Raw genomic sequence first — 18414 nt, 5'->3', positions numbered from 1 at the left:
ATTATTTATTCAAGGATGTTCATGGTGTTTCTAACCAGGTCAGATAGATTGATTAGTATTTTTGTTTAGATTGATCTACTTCATTCTAATTACCCAGATGTCATATGTGAGAAATATTTTTTGTATGTCCTATACATTTAAAATTAAAATATATTAAAATTAATATTACACATGATTTTAATAATTCAGGCCATTATTTCTCAAATAGCAAGCACGATTTCTTTTATCACAACATTTTCGTCCCTGTGTTAATGTTTCCTATTCCTGTTAAAGAGGAAGTTGGGGTGGGATGTAGTCAGGGGCCCCTTAAAAAAAATGATACAATAACCACATTCAACTATTTTTACTATGAACAAAACCAGTCCCAACCATTTTTTTCCAGACACTTCCTTCTCAACCAACTGATGGTTGGGGGCCTGAAATAAAGTACAAGAGAAACACAGACTATGTTTGTTTGGCTGTTTGCTATTTCTAATTGGGGACAGCATTTGTAATTTATAGGGTGGAAATGTTTACCTTGTAGTCAGTATTTTATTAGTCCCACGTGAATAGATGATTTATGCATATCTGAAATTTTTTTTTGAATATTTAAAATCTGCAAAAAGTTTCTTACTGTGACCTTTTTCTGTGCTTGGCTCTTTTTCAGCGGAGACTAAGATCTGTTTTAAATATTATCATGGAGTGAGTGGAGCCCTGCGGGCCACAACGCCATGTGTGACCGTGAAAAACCCCTCCGCACCGGTGAGCGAACGAAAGAAAAGTTTTATTTTGCGTCATGATTTAAATGTCCAGACATCATGCCTTTAGATGAGCAGTGGTGAGGAACACAACGTGTGTACGGATCAGTCATGTAGAATGTGTACATTACTGCTGCTTCATGTTGCAGATGTGTAGAGAATGCTGCTGTTTTGTCACGTTTCATCAAGAGTCCCTCAAGAGCAGAATAGTCTGTGCCATCTGTTTCTCAGAGGATTAATCCTGCAGATAATCTCAGGTTATCATTTCATGGCTAAATACAGGCCTACCTCCATAGCCATAGAGTCAGCCAAACTCTCTTTTTGTTTCTTAAAGGTAAAGTGCGCCAATTACAAGACACAGGCCTTGAAGGTGACCTTAAAGTGTTAGTTTACCTAAAAATGAAAATTCTGTCATCATTTACTCATCCTCGTGTCATTTCAAACCCGTAAGACTTCAAACACAAATTTATAATATCAAATAAATAAAATATCAAAGATATTTTTAATAACACCTGAGAGGTTTCTGCCACATTGAAAGTTCAGGTAACAAAAACTTAGTTGACCAAAATGGATTCATATCAATTGAGTGGCTTAATCCAAGTCTTGTGAAGAGATATAATCACTTTATATAATGAGCAGATTTCATTTACACTGTTGTTCACATATAAACACACACACACACACACACACACACATATATATATATATATATATAGTGCATCACACAAAAGCATCACACACTAGAACAAACTTCATTGTTTAGATGTAATAAAAGCCTAAATTAAATCTGTTCATCATTTAAGGTAATCGTATCTCTTCATAAGACTTCATAAGACTAAACCACTTGATTCATATAGATTCATTTTACAAAGTCTTTATGACATTTTTGCATCTTCAAAGTTGTGGTTACCTAGACATTCAGTGGAGAGACAGGTTTCATAAAAAATATCTTCATTTGTGTTTCAAAGTTTAACCAAAGTCTTAGGTTTGGAACAACATGAGGGTGAGTAAATTATGACATAATTTTCCTTTTTGGGTCAACACATTTTTACAAACCCTACAGCAAATGAGTTTTCACCACACTTGAATGATTGTATAAATAGGATACAGTTGTATGAATTCATACAACATATATGTTCATCATTAATTTTCATTAAACATTTTATATTTTTTGATCATTCAATTTCAAAACACTCCACTTAATCGTCCTTGATATCTGTAAATCTCGTTCTGTCTACCCCAGTGTCAGCAATTTTGGTGGCAACTGAGAGATTGCCTCATGTATGATGTTGTGAAGCATACAACACTGTTTGCAACAAAACAAATGTAAGGGAAGAACTGTTCTGTTGTAGTTTTTGATCAGATATTGCTACTGATATTATGTGAACGTGTGTAATGGTACCAAATGAAATCGAACACATTTTACACTGAACTTTCTGCCATCAGGTGTTTAAGCCGGTGGCCACAGATGACGTACCACAGAGTCAAGGCAGCAGAAGACTCATCAGCTTCTCTCTCTCAGGTGTGTGTTGTGTAACATTTGGCATGACCAGTCAATCATTAAGCTGTATCAATATTTATAGGGCTTCTATATTTAGTGTCTCCAGAGGATTTCATTATTGATCCACTGCGTTCAGTCTGCTGTAAACAACTACAGGAACATATTTACCTCAATTACTTGTTTCTTTCCTTACAAAAAACAACTTCTGCAAGTTGCTTTTTGGATACCAGTTTTCTTCTTTGCAATTTAGAGATTTTAAGATGCTAATTTGGCCCCGGTCATCTAATGGTAAAATGAAATATGTTCCATTCCATTCTATTCTATAATATTATATATTATTCTGTTTTCTTCCTTTCCCGTATTGTTCTATTTTAATCCATTCAGTTCTTTTTTTTTTTTGCTACATGCAATTGTGTTATTTCTGTTCTGTTTTTTGTTATATTCTTTAATATTCTGTTCTGCTTTTGTTTTGTTCATTTTGTTTCTGTTCTGTTTTGTCTTTTTTATATACTGTTCTGTTTTGGTCTGATCCGGGGTTTTTTTTTCATTTTGTTCTACTGTTTTGTTTTGTTCAATTTTGTTTATTTTGCTGTATTTTGCATACTCCCTGCCATTGTTTATTTTGTTCTATTCTGTTTTATTTTGGTCTGTTCAGTTTTGTTTAATTTTGTTTATTTTGTTCTATTTTGTTTTGTTTATTTTGTCCTATTCTGTTTTGTTTTGGACTGTTCAGTTTTGATAAGTTTATTTTGTTCTTTTCTTTTCTGTTTTGTTTTGTTTTATTCTGTTTTGTTTATTTATTTTGTATTCTTTTCTGTTTTGTTTTATTCTGTTTTATTTTGCTCTGTTTATTTTGTTCTGTACTGTTTTTGTTCAATACTGTTTTGTTTATTTTTTTTCTGTTCTGTTTTCTGTTCTATACTGTTTTTTCTGATATATTCTGTTCTGTTACATTCTGTTCTATTGTATTCTGCTAAATCCCCTACTTTATATGCTGGTCTTTGTCTTTCTGTGCTGTTTCTTTTAATTCAGTTCTGTTCTGTTGTAATTCATCCCTCTTTTTTATGTTGTTTTCAGATTTCCAAGCCACCGGTCTGAAGAAAGGCATGTTCTTCAACCCCGACCCCTACCTGAAGATCGCCATCCACCCCGGCAAGCACAGCATCTTCCCTGCCCTGCCTCACCACGGCCAGGAGAAGAGATCAGGCATCGTCTGCAATACCATTAATCCTGTTTGGCAGAGGGAGGTATGGGAAACACACAAGCGCACACACACGCTAGATTAAACATGCTCATATAAAAATCCTTATAAAACAATATCTGGTCCCAGTGTTATTTATTCACAGACGTTTAACCCAACGCTGCCCTTCTGTCCATATTAGTCCACATGGAGTTTGTCTTGTAAATCCTTTATTCTGCGAATAAACTTGATGCATCACTGCAGAATCACAAACACGGCTCACTGTCCTGTTGACTGATGGATAGGATTTCATTTGAATCTTATTCTAGTTTCATTAAACCGCATGTCATCTCAGTAGGGCTGGGAATTGAGAACCAATTTTATTTATGAAAAATACAGGAACTGTATGATTTGCATCAAAAACAAAATAATTGGTCTAAAACAGCCAATACTACTATATATAAACATTATATACTACATTTGAAACTTATGGGGTTGGTAAGATTTTTTAATGTTTATGAAAGAAGTATCTTATGCTCAATAAAGCTATATTTATTTGATACAGTAAAAACATATGCAGTAAAAAATACAGTAAAAACAGTAATATTGTGAAATATTATTACAATTTAAAATAAATTTATGAATATATTTTATAATATATAAAAGATTTTATAATATATAAAAGATTATATATAATATATAAGATTTTATAATATAATTCATTCCTGTGATGCAAAGCTGAATTTTCAGCATCATTACTCCAGTCTTCAGTGTCACATGATCCTTCAGAAATCATTCTAATATGCTGATTTGCTGCTCAAGAAACATTTCTTATTATTATCAATGTTGAAAACAGTTGTGCTGCTTAATGTTTTTGTGGAAACCACAATAATTTTTTTCAGGATACTTTAATGTATAGAAAGTTCAAAAGAACAGCACTTAATTGAAGTATAAATCTTTTGCAACATTATAAATGTCTTTACTGTTATTTTTAATCATTTTACTACATCCTTGCTGAATTAAAGCATTAATTTATTTCAGAAAAACCTTACTGACCTCAAATTTCTGAACAGTAGTAGTATATGCAGTTAGTATGAATTATTTGGTGCTTTCTCAAAAGTACTTAATCTTTAAAATAACTGCAGTTGTTAAATAGATTCAGAATCAGAAGCATTAAATTCTATACGATTCCCATCACTACATTTTCTTGGTGCGGATGAGATGAGATCACCTGGATTTGATGGGATTGTTTTCATGTTGTAGATGTAGAGTGGCTGTTTCTGGCTGATATTGTCTTCCGCTAAGTGCTTTTATTAGATTAGAGAAGAGTAGAGGAGATCGCCTTACAGCGGTGGATAAAAAAAGGTCAAGACCTGGAGAATGAATGATGGAAGGCAGGTTTGATTTGAAGGGATACATTTGGTTAGTGCAGTATCTTTTATAGATCATAAAAGCTAAACTTCAGTCCTAAATTATTATAGGTTAAATTAAATGAACCTAAAATCTTGATGTTGAAGAAAACAAAAAGGTCAATCAACATGCTAAGCATCAACTACCCAAACAAGAGCAAATGTGGAGATCCATGCCAATTATTAACACATGGAAACATTTGGTTGTCTTTTTTATGACTATTTTATCTGTTTGTTTTAGTTCTTGGCTTTTGTTAAAAGACAGTTACCCTGAGCAGTGTCTTTTACACCAGCAACATCCAACACTGATGAAGAGCGACGTTGATTCACATTACTTTGTAAAATGTGTATTTGCTTGATACCAACATGATTTTTTTTTTTCACTTTAGGTTACAAGTTCTGTTTTTAATGATTGCTATCTCTTCCTCTGTGTCTTTGTATTTCCTGCTCGTAGCGCTTTAATTTTGTGTCTCTGCCCACGGATGTGTTGGAGATCGAGGTGAAGGACAAGTTTGCCAAAAGCCGACCCATCATAAAGCGTTTCTTGGGCAAGCTGTCCATGCCAGTGCAAAGATTACTGGAGAAACATGCGATCGGGTATGTGCTTAAAAAGATAAGCAAACCTAAACTAAACTTAAAGACATAAATAGGCTGTTTTGTGGCATATTGAAATATGATTTGTTATGCTAATGAGTTGACATGCTAATTTTGAGGTGTTTTTTGTGTTTTTTGTCATAGTGATCGAGTGGTCAGCTACACTCTGGGTCGGAGGCTTCCAACAGAACATGTCAGTGGCCAGCTGCAGTTCAGGTTTGAGATTACATCCTCCATCCACCCAGGTAAATCCAGCTTTATAATCAACCTTTTATTGAATATAATACATCATCAACACGTTCATCTCTGGTGTACAGCCTGCTACATTAAACAAAGAACTCTAGACAATAATGACGGACTGAAATTTCAGCTGTTATTCATAATTATTTTTGTGTTGTAGCCTTTATCATATCAATTCTCTTAATATTATGTTACAATAACTGATTAGATGATTGATATTAAAATTGGCATTCAATTAGTTTGCAAAGGCTTCACTATTTTCAAAACCTTACATACTAATCTTTGTCAGGTAACTTAATTAATGTCTCAAATGGCTTGTTAAGGAGAGATGTACTATTTCTGACCTCACAAGTAAATTCCATCTCATCCAATCCTGTCCTATTTCTCATTGTCCTTATAAAAATACACTACCAGTCAAAAGTTTGGGGTTGTAATATTTTTAAATGTTTTTGAAGTCTAACAAAGACTGCATTTATTTGATCAAAAATACAGTAAAAACTTTAATATTGTGAAATATTATTACACTTTAAAATAACTGCTTTCTATTTGAATATATTTTAAAATGTAATTTATTTCTGTGATGCAAAGCTGTATTTTCAGCATCATTACTCCAGTCTTCAGTGTCACAAGATCCTTCAGAAATCATTCTAATATGCTGATTTGCTGCTCAAGAAACATTTCTTATTATTATCAATGCTTAATATTTTTGTGGAAACAATGATCTTTTTTTCAGGATTATTTGATGAACAGAACATTGAAAATAACAGCGTTTATTTGAAATAGAAATCTTTTATAACATTATTAATTGATATTTTTGATCAATTGAATGCATCCTTGCTGAATAACAATATTAATTACTGATCTCAAACTTTTGACTAGTGGTGTAATTCATTATAATAAGCCACCATATTATTACTTTTAATACTAGTCTAATCCAGCCACTCATGATAACATTAAAAAGTCACATGATTGCCAGTATATCTTGCATGCTTACTGGCTAGTATTTTCATGTATGCATTATGTGCATGTAGGTCACAGGTTTCTGTCCTCTCCTCAGATGATGAGGACATGTCTCTTAGTACAGAGCAACCAGTGGCGGCAGCAGAAGCTCAAGTCCAGCCTCAGGCAGAAGACACAATGAGTTTAAACCAGGGGGCCCCAGAGTTGCCTTTAGATGGAGAAACAGCATCTGTAGAGATGCCCATGGACGTTGAATCAGCCGAGGCAGATGCTGTAGAGGAAGAGCCTTTAGAGTCAGAGCAGCAGATGCATCCAGAGCAGCAGGAGGAAGCAGCAGCCGAGAGCCGAGAACAGATGGAGCAAAAAGAGACCAACGTACAAGAAGAAGAGATGACCCAAGAAGAGGCAGAAACTGATTGTGCCTTTGCCAATGGGCCTGCAGAGCCTTCAGGAGATCCTGCAGCAGTCGAAGAGGAGGCAGTCTCAGACCCACAACCAGTTTCAGATGAACCAGATGTGGATCTAGAGGAAGGCTGCTCGCTGAAGATCAGAACCACACCGAGAAGGAAGCCACGGCCTTGTTCCCTACCCGTGTCTGAGCTGGAGACGGTCATCGCATCGGCCTGCGGAGAACCGGAGACGCCGCGTTCCCATTACATCCGAATCCACCACCTGCTGCACAGTCTCCCGTCCACCCAACCTCAACCGGGAGACGCAGCTGCACCCGAACCCGACCGGCCACAGAGCGTAGAAGAACAAGAGGAAGACGAGGAAGAGGGTGCAACCCTTGAGCCTCACGCTTTAACACCCAACGGCCCTCGCAGGACACTGCCCCGCAGCCGCTCGCACGAGCGCCTCTCCGAACTCATTCAGATGCTTGATGGAGATGGACACCCGCTCGGGGCTGAGGGCCAAACCACAGGTCAAAGGTCACCAGTGGAAAGCGAGTACGATTTGAGCCCGGTGCCATGCTGCAGTCACATGGCACAGAGGGCCTTGGGCCCCATCCGGGCGCCGTATCTAGACAGCGCACGTCGGTCGGAGAGCACTGTGTTCTCCTCACAGGATGATGAGGACGAGATTGACAGGGTGAATGGTATTCTGGGATTGGAGGCGGAGACAGGACAGGCCACTAAGAGCCGGGAAACTAAAATAACAAACTAAAACTGAAATAAAAAATGAATGAAAACTATATAGAAGTTTAAAAATAAGACAAAAACACAACAAAATGACTAAAACTAAAATTAAGATAAAAAGAGAAAATATAAAATACTAAAAACTAATTCAATTGTTAATAAAATCTAAAAATAGTATCTCAATGACACCAAAAATAACCTAATTACTGTCACCTTTGATCAATTTAATGTCTCTATGCTGATATTATATATATATATATATATATAGACATTAAATCAAAAGTGACAATAAATACATTTATAATGTTACAAAAGATTTATAGTTTAAATAAATGTTGTTTTAATTTTCTATTCATCAAATAATCCTTACACAAAAATATTAAGAAGAATTTTCAATATTGATAATAAGAAAAACATTACAAAAAACATCTTTAAAAATCTTACAGACACCAAGCTTTTGGAACTGTAATTTTACAGGACAGGCCACTAAGAGCCGGGAGCCAGGGGACGGGAGCTGTCAGTGGGAGGAGGCGCCGGACAGTCATGTCCAGAGCCCGCACAGCATTATGGGTAATGGAGAATCACCGGTAGCTGGACCAAGCAGCAGAAGTGAGTAGACTTCCATTGGTAGAATGCATAGATCATGTGTTTTTAGTTAAAAAAGATCTGGTTTTCCCTTTTGCGGACTTGTAATTGAAAAGTATCTATGAAGAATGGCCTGGCATGTGTTTGTGGTGTGTTTAGGAGAATGTCCTTTGCCTTGTAACCATCCTGCAGTGAGCCAGTCCAAGCTTTTGGAACTGTAATTTTTTTTGAAACGGTAACATTTTTATTGCCTTAATTTAATTATATTTAAAATTAATTATTATTAAACTGATAATGAAACATTTAAAAAAAAAATTACAATCAATATCATTTAAAATGTATAATATGGGGTCATATGTCTGTTATGAAACAAAAACTATATGAACAAAATATTACTTCATGAAAATGTCTATAACAAGGTCTCAGCTCTCACCTTGATGTATTCATAGTGGTCAATGTCTCGCAAATTTTGGGGAGGTTTTAAGGGTGAATCGCCTATGGATTATATATAGGTTATCAAAATGATAAAAATACATATAAATAGATTTTCTATAAATGTATATATGAATATTAATATAATATAAGTATATATAATAACACCAAGCTTTTGGAACTGTAATTTTTTTTGAAACGGTAACATTTTTATTGCCTTAATTTAATTATATTTAAAATTAATTATTATTAAACTGATAATGAAACATTTAAAAAAAAAAATTACAATCAATATCATTTAAAATGTATAATATGGGGTCATATGTCTGTTATGAAACAAAAACTATATGAACAAAATATTACTTCATGAAAATGTCTATAACAAGATGTTAACCCATGCTTTTATGTGCAAAAAAAAAAAAAAGTTTTTTATGCATGTTGTTGCCCAAGTTTGGAAATTGCAAAATAAGTTGCAAAATATTGCAGCAAATCGAAATTGTTCAAATCCATCCAAATGTATCAGTTTCGCCTGGTGTATCTGCCTTCATATTTTTCATTTCATTTCAATTCTGTGTAGTCAAACTACAACCACTTACACGCAAGTAAACTTTCATATCAGACATGAGCATCTCCAGTGTCACTCTTACTAACCCACACTGAGATTTTAGCAATGATTAACATAAATTCTGTGACCTGCTCAAGACTGTCTGTCACTTTTTCACGCTACTGTGGTTTGTGTGTGTGTTTATGTCAAAATTAGTCAAATCTGAAGCATCCTACACTGAGGGGATCTTTGAGATATTCCAACAGTAAAAACTGCATGAAGGTTTTTATAAATAATGTCCTAATTAGAGAGGGCCACTATCATTTTTTAAATATTTTCTCTTAAATATTTTTGCCTGGCAGACCAGAACATTGACTTGAGCTTCAAATGTGTGTGTTTATGTTTTGTTTGGCACGCTCAGACTGGGAGGCCCGTATTGACAGTCACGGTCGTGTGTTCTATGTGGATCACATTAACCGGACCACCACTTGGCAACGGCCAACATCCGCAGCCACGCCGGATGGCCTGCGCAGGTCAGGTTCCGTCCAACAGATGGAGCAGCTCAACAGGAGGTAAACAACACTGTTTTTTAATAACAGTTACCTAATTTTTACACTTCTTTTACAAAATAATCTGGAATACTGATCAATTGCACTTGCACAGGTGCATCCTGTGAAGATCCAAGTCCAAATGTTTAATTTGTTTAGGTCTGACTCTCAGATCTGATTGGATGAGCCATGTTTTTGTGTTACAAATACACCTACTTGTTCCCAACAGTAAGTGGACTAAATTTAGGCTAAATTTAAAGATAAAGATAAAGGTAAATGTTTTCATTAAACATTGGTGTCTTTTATCATTTAACTTTTTTCCATTGTTTTAGAAAACTAATAACTTGGCAAAAGGTAATTTTCTTATTTAGTATTATTATTGTCTAGTATTATTGTTATCTAAGCATTTTTAAGTCAAGATACATTTGAGACACAAAATATAAAGGGCCAGATTTATTAACATCATGCACCAGTGCAAACTCTCTTTTAGTGTTAAAAAAAATATTAACAAGACATGCAGTGAAAAATTAGCAATGAAAAAGTGTGGGCAAGGGTATTTTTGTGGCTGACTGTATTGCATATGCATTCGTAGGAGTTTTCCTTTCAGAGGACGTCAAATTTATTGGAGCAGAGTATTTAAATGAATAATGCAACATGATTTACTAAGGTTTGCAGTAGTCATTTTACTGGTATTTGTGTCATTATTTAAAACATAAAAATATCTGTCAGTGGGGTAAGAAAAATAAACTTAATTCAAAGGGGAAACAAGTTTATTTTTCTTACCCCATTGACAGATTTTTTTTCTTGTTGTAAACATAAGCCTCACTTAATTTTGATGCATTACTGTAACTTTTGAAACTTTAAACGTGGTAAAATCACAATGTTGGTCAGCATCAAGTGGATTGTATTTAGCAAAGTATGACTGACTCTGTTGCTATATTTTAACCAAATAGGCACATATAACAGTAACCTTTATAAAAATGATCAAAGCCAATGATTCAAAAAGTGATTCATTTTTTGGGGTCAAATGCTGCAATTTTTCTGTAAACCAAGCAAGTTCACATGGGCTTATAAACATGCACTCTTTTGCCACCTACAGGACAAAAATATAGGTGCTTCATCATGTTTCCATTTAGAGTCTAATTAAAGGCTGTTTATTTAATAGTCCAGAAGCAGCAGATGACTGATTTAGATTATTCTCAAAGCACACAAAGCTTTACTGAACCGTCGAGCAGCATATGAGTTATGTAAGTCAGGGCATTTGGGTAGAAATAGTTGTAAAGGAGTCTTTACAATGGGAGTCATACTGTACTGATGTTAGTGACTAATAACAGCATTACTCGTGTCCTCATCAGGTACCAGACCATCCAGAGGACGATGGCCACAGAGAGGAGAAACGAGGAGTCAGGCAGTCCCCGCAACGAGAGAACAGCCAACACTGAGACAGACTCGCCTCCACAGACAACCGGTAACAAACATAATCACTGTTGTTCTCTTACCCTCAAAAAGTGACAATGATTTGCTCATGCTCACGTCAGTGGAAACCTGTTTGTTTTTGTACACCAAAAAAAGTTTATTTTGCACAATATCCAATGCAGAATTCTCTTTTATAGGCCGCCTGATAATTCGTCCAGCTAGGAAATAGAGTATCATTTTCTCAGCTCCATTTAACACCATGTTTAAATCCATTTGCAGAAAAATTTTGAAAAAACCCTGCAGATTTTCATTTGCATACAACAAATGTAGACAGTAACCAATGTCTGTCAAGTTCAAAAATCACATACAAGTAGCGTATATGCATTTCAGGTCCTCTAAAGCAGTGTTTCTCAACCAGGGGTCTGTGGACCCCTAGTGGTTCTTGACGTAAGGCCAGGGGGTCCGTATAAAGTATGAATTTTTGTATACATTTTGTATATTGTGACATGACATGTTCCCATGAAAGAAAAATCCAATATAGCTGATGATATGGCCAAATACTGGACTAGTCAACTAACTTGAATTATACTTGACTGCATTTGGTTCTTTACAAAGACACAAAGGATACATAGATGAGTCAATTTTGTTCTGGGGGTCCTTGAGGATGGTTCTGAATTGGACTGGGGTCCGGTACGCCAAAAGGTTGAGATTCACTGCTCTAAAGCCATTTCACAGCCTTCTTTGAGGAAAATTGACTAACGGTTCAAATTTAAGCCATCAGTAATTTAAAAACTTGCCTTTTGAAATCTGACGTGTTCATGATGAATGTGAGAACTTCTTCGGTTGGTTTTGTGAGAACTAACTTGATGTAGAAAGATGCTAAAAAGGAAATTAACACAGACCTTACATATCTTGTGAATGTGAAAGGTTTGACCGTGCAGAAGAATAAACACAATTTGAGAGCTGAGGCAAAAGGCTGGATTTTTTTTCTTTCGTTTTTGGTAAACTGTCCCTTTAAATGATCTTCTTCTCTTTTAAGAGTTGAGGAGAGACGCCCCATGTTCTCCAGGTCATTGTCAGAAGATCACATTACTGCTGCAGAGTCCAGCGGTCAAATTCATCACTCACCCAGAGTTCTTCACTGTTCTCCACGCAAATTATGTGAGTTCCCACCACACTGCACACTATTCACTACATCTAAATCATTTATTCTACCTCTATAGATTATGCTATTTAAGTTATAATATCGTTCAAAAGTTTGGGGTCAGTAAGATTTTTCTTTTGGAAAGAAATGAATACTTTTATTTAGTAAGAACACGTTGATCAAAAGTGACAGTAAGGGCAATTATAATATTTCTTTTTTAAAATCATGATTTCCAAATAAATTATAAAGCAGCACAACTGTTTTCAACATTGATAATAATAAGAAATGTTTCTTGAGCAGCAAATCAGCATATTAGAATGATTTCTGAAGGATCATGTGACACTGAAGTCTGGAGTAATGATGCTGAAAATTCAGCTTTGCATCACAAAAATAAATTACACTTTAAAATATATTCAAATAGAAAACAGTTATTTTAAATTGTAATAATGTTTCACAGTATCTTACTGTATTTTTGAACAAATAAATGGAGCCTTGGTGAGCACAAGAGACTTCTTTCAAAAACATTAAAAACTCTTACAGACCCCAAACTTTTGAATGGTAGTATACATGTCATGTTTTAATTTAAAAGTTTATGCTAGTGTCGTGTTAACATTATCTTTTTTTTTTTTTTACAGGGCGCATATCGTATGTTCACAAACAGCTCGTGTCTGAAACACATGGTCCTGAAAATCAGGCGTGATGCCCGAAACTTTGAGCGGTACCAGCACAACCGTGACCTGGTGGCTTTCTTGAATAGGTTTGCTGATGCTCAGCTGGAGCTGCCGCGGGGCTGGGAGATCAAAACAGACCCGCAGGGGAAGGTACCTCACATCCCGTGATTCTTAACATCTCACCTCAGTGTCCGTCAAGCCATTATTTCAGCTGTCTGTCCTCCATTTGTTTCCACAGTCATTCTTTGTAGACCACAACAGTCGTGCCACAACCTTCATTGATCCCAGGATCCCCTTGCAAAACGGCAGGTTGCCCAACCACCTGACGCACCGCCAGCACCTGCAGAGATTACGCAGCTACAGCGCAGGAGAGGTCTGACACACTCACGATATAGAGACAAGATGAAAAGATTTATCCTTTGTAAATGATACAGAAATGACTGTTATTTGTTTATTAAATTCCACATTAAATCCAGGCATCTGAGGTGTCGCGCACCCGAGGGGTGTCTTTGTTAGCCAGGCCTGGAAACAGCCTGGTAGCAGCCATACGAAACCAAAGCCAGCAGGAGCCAGTGCCATTAGGTATGGACCATTCACAAATAATGGACAGATCACTATTGTAGTTGCATTTAGGGTTAGTCGATGTAGCTAAAAAAAGCTTTTTTTTTTTTTTCCTGTTCAGGTATTTGTTCTTAAATGGTTTAAAAATGTTTGTAAAATAAGTTCAAAGTTATATTATTTAAAAGTGGCATTTGTAATGCATAATGTAAAAAAAAATTCTAGTTGTTTTGAACTATTTATTCATCAGAGAATCTTGTAAAATGTTTCACAGTTTCCACAAAAATATAAAGCAGCACTGTTTTCGACATTAATAAAAATAAGAAATGTTTCTTGAGCAGCAAATCAGCATATTAGAATGATTTCTGAAGGATCATGTGACACTGAAGACTGGAGTAATGCTGCTGAAAAATTTAGCTTTGATCATGGGAATAAATTATATTTAAAAATATATTCAAATAGAATGCAGTTATTTTCAATTGTAATTATATTTAACAATATTACTGTATTTTTTTTATCAAATAAATGCAGCCTTAGTAAGCATAAGTGATTTCTTTCAAAAACATAAAAAATAATTACCAATCCCAAACAATAGTTTATATCTTGATGTTTTTTCTGTTTCATCTTATTGGATGTCTTTACATTTACATATTTGTTCTGAAATGGGTTAAAAAGTCGATTTTAGTAGAAATCTAGTTAATGATCAATGTTTTCAGTAAATCTCAGGATGTACTATTTAATCATATTCATTTTTTAATGTACCAATATAACTTTGCATTTTTATAATCAGCAATATTCACCAGCATAATTTTATAAAAATTTTGAGTGGCTGAAATGTTAAATTTTTTCAAAAATTGATTTGAAGAAATGAATCAGACTTTGCCAATCTATGGTTGTTTTGACAGTAAAGTTTAAGCCAGAGACTCTTTTTAAAAAATCATGATACAAGGAGGGAGCGTGAAACTAGTCCTTTGGCACGTTCTTTAGGGTGCTTAACTGGTCAAATAAAATTGACATTAATATCACAATGTTGATGACCATGATCATAACCAAAGAAACCCAATACATCATAAATATCCAGTGTATATAGCTGAGTTGATATGAATTCTTTTCCATCTGTTTCCCAGCATACAATGAAAAGATTGTAGCGTTTTTACGGCAGCCAAACATCTTTGAGGTGCTACAGGAACGGCAGCCGAGCCTGGCAAGGAATCACTCGCTCAAGTATGACACTACACCTTCCTCTGTTACTGTAACAAAATGCATCATTAGTTCTTTCAAACGGTTCTCAGTTTTTTGGGTGTGTTTATTATGTCTGTAGGGAAAAGGTGCATCACATCCGAACCGAAGGCACACAGAGACTGGAGAAGCTGTCGTGTGATGCTGACCTGGTCATACTGTTAAGGTAAAGCTCCCTACCGTGCTAAAAAAAGAATTATTATTAACGCACAGGAAATGTTTTCTGAGAATAAAATTTATAATGTCATGCATGATTTTTTCAGAACGTGTTTTGCTTTGCTTTTCAGTTTGTTTGAGGAGGACATCATGTCTTACATTCCTCTCACATCATTTCACCCCGGGTTCAACTTCTCTCCACGCTGCTCTCCTGGTTCCTCTCCTCAAAACTCTCCAGGTGAGTCAGCTGAGAGCTTAAACACAGGCCTTCAGATGCTCTGCAGAATGCATGCATTGTTTAGATGTGACCTGATATGACTTCAAGTGAAGTTTGCAAATCAAAAAATTTCTAGGCCTCATTTGCACCTTCCAGTAACATCCTTCTCAAATGCTTAAAGCAAAATCTCCTATACCAGGGCTTGACGCTTACTTTTTCCCAAGGAGCACATAAAAAATATTAATGAGCAATGAAAATTGATCAAATAATGTGTTTCTCTTAGTAAATGGATATAAGGACGGAGATATTTAAACGTGTTATTATTATACTAATTTATTAGAATGCTAAAAGTACACTAGGTTTTTGAGACTTTTATTTTGAAATGTCTATGCTTTACTATTGCATATTTACTATTGTGCATTCAGAAAGATGAAGGTGATAAAATATGCACTCTCACAACCATCTCTATCATATTACGATATAAACTAAAGTAAACATGGTCATAATTCATCAACAGTAGATCCTAAGCAATCTTTTGGCATAAATGCGCACTGTTCATTGATTGCAAACTCTTCTGAAACCACAGTCCTGTAGAACATGCAACTGCTCCATGATCGAGCAGCACTCACATTTACCTAATAAAGTCATAGTCTTTTAAAGTTTAATAATGTATTTAGGAATTAGAGTGTTTTTCTTTCCCCAAATTTAAGACCTCCTAAAATGATAAGACATTTGTTATTCAATTTAATATACTTATTATTGCCGTCTGCCGACCTTAATTTCATAAAACAGAACAGGACCTGTGGGGAATTTTCTCATTCACACACATGGTTCTAAATACATTTGTGATTTATATACATATTTTCATGTTATCTTTATTTTAAGGCATGTATTTTGTGAAAATGATTAGGCAGCCGCAATCTTAAAGATTAAAGTTTTGCTTAATAGTCACAAATGTGAATGAAACATTGTTAAGCACTGAATATGTGTCCCTGACCACCTTTTGAAGACACATCATCCCATTTAAATTGGTCTTAAATTGATTTACTTAACTTACATGAAGAACCTCAAGTTTGCAAGGAAAGTCCAGTCATAGTTCATTGACGCTCTGATCTGCTCTGATAAAGGCTTCCTTGAGCGAACTCCTCTCGTTCCAGCCTGCTGTCTGTCTGGTGAGAGCTCTCCAGGTCAGCCGCTCTCCAGCCTTAAATACTGTCCCAACCCAGCTGCCCCTCTCTGTGTCATGAGCACATTTACAGACCCCAAACCTGTAGTGTGTGAATATACAAACCTTTGTTTGCCACGTTCCCTTCTGTTCATAATGTGGTTAACTAGTCTTTTTTGTAACTAGTCAGTTTTGTAAAAGTTGACTGCTGTGCATGTTTGGACAAACCAGACAAAAATGATTGAAGATAAAACTGTCCATTATCAAAAATCTTTGCCCTGAAACATGTCTTTAATGTAATGAAAGGAATAATCATTTCCCCTTTTCGTGTGTTTGTTCTCAAGGTGAACTCTTCCTGAGTTGTTTGATGGCCTGCTGATCCTTGACAGTCTTTCCCTGATGACTGATATGTACAGTATAGTAAGCTAGATTTGACATCTGTGGTGATGATTTGTGGCTGTGTTTCAGGGACCCAGAGGGCTCGGGCACCAGCGCCCTACCGCAGAGATTTTGAAGCCAAACTGCGCAACTTCTACAGGAAGCTGGAGGCAAAGGGCTACGGGCAAGGACCCGGCAAGATCAAGTGTGTAGTCTCTTCGGCTCACCAAGGCTGCAATTATTTGATCAAAAATACAGTAAAAGTAGTAAAATTGTGAAATATTATTATTATTAGAATTTAAAATAACTCTTTTCTGTTTTAATTTGTACATTTTATATTTATATAATTTTATATTTTAAAATGTAATTTATTCCTGTGATGTAAAGCTGAATTTTCAGCATCATTACTCCAGTCTTTAGTGTCACACGATCCTTCAGAAATCATTCTAATATGATGATTTTCTGCTCAAGAAACATTTTTTTTATTATTATCAATGTTTAAAATAGTTTTTGCTGCATAATGTGTTTGTGGAAACTGTGATAATTTTGAAATAATTAATAATTTTGAAATACAAATATTTTGGAACATTATTAAGGTATTCAATGTCTCTTTTGATCAACTTAATGTGTCCTTGATGGATAAAAGTATTAAGTGTGAGGCCTTTAAAGTAGGATCTGCCGGATGAATGTCCTACAGTTCTGACTTCTTGTTTTTTAGACTGATCGTCAGAAGAGATCATCTGTTAGAAGGAACATTTAACCAGGTCATGGCCTACTCCCGTAAAGAGCTCCAGAGAAACAAGCTGTACATCACCTTTGTCGGAGAGGAAGGGTGAGGCAGAGGACCGTTTGTACATAACACAATGTAATGACAGCAAATATGACATATACATAATTCCTGATATATATACTTAAATATTTTTAAAGTTGAAAGCAAACTAATCTGCACAATGGTAATTAATGGCTGGTTAGTCATTAGCCAAGTAATCTCAGAATAACCAAATATTGTCTATTTAATATATTGGTATATAAAATACATCATCTGTTATTAGTTTTAAATGGTAATGTTTTATTTTTATTCAGATAGCTTAAACACAGAGGAAAGGCAAATAGTTATTTGTGGTTATATCTGAATTCTGCGTTTCTTTCCAGACTGGACTACAGCGGACCATCGCGAGAGTTTTTCTTCCTGCTGTCTCAGGAGCTGTTTAACCCTTACTATGGCCTGTTTGAATACTCCGCTAACGACACGTACACTGTCCAGATCAGCCCCATGTCTGCTTTTGTGGAAAACCATTTGGAATGGTAAGGTTCTTTCCACTTCCTCCCAAGGAATTCCACTTCCTGTGTGGTATGAGAATGCATACTGAATTGTCATTGACAGAGAAATAAGTGAAGTGGCCAAGTATGGTGACCCATACTCAGAATTAGTGCATCCAAGTCCACACACACAGTAGTGAACACACACACACACCGTGAACACACACCTGGAGCAGTGGGCAGCCATATTGCTGCGGCACCCGGGGAGCAGTTAGGGGTTGGGTGCCTTGCTCAAGGGTCTCACCTCAGTCGTGGTATTGAGGGTGGAAGAGAGCGCTGGTTAT

At 35.6% G+C, this 18414-nt stretch overlaps 1 pseudogene; it reads left to right on the top strand.

Annotated features, from left to right (window-relative positions):
• LOC107757788 (E3 ubiquitin-protein ligase HECW1-like) overlaps window positions 1-18414 on the top strand; it is a 43123-nt pseudogene that overhangs the window by 18938 nt on the left and 5771 nt on the right.

The sequence above is a fragment of the Sinocyclocheilus rhinocerous genome, unplaced genomic scaffold (genome assembly GCF_001515625.1).
Source record: "Sinocyclocheilus rhinocerous isolate Xijiao unplaced genomic scaffold, SAMN03320098_v1.1 scaffold112, whole genome shotgun sequence".
NCBI classification, from domain to species: domain Eukaryota; kingdom Metazoa; phylum Chordata; class Actinopteri; order Cypriniformes; family Cyprinidae; genus Sinocyclocheilus; species Sinocyclocheilus rhinocerous.
Note: the sequence above shows the minus strand (reverse complement) of the source record. Positions and strands in the feature narration are given on the sequence as shown.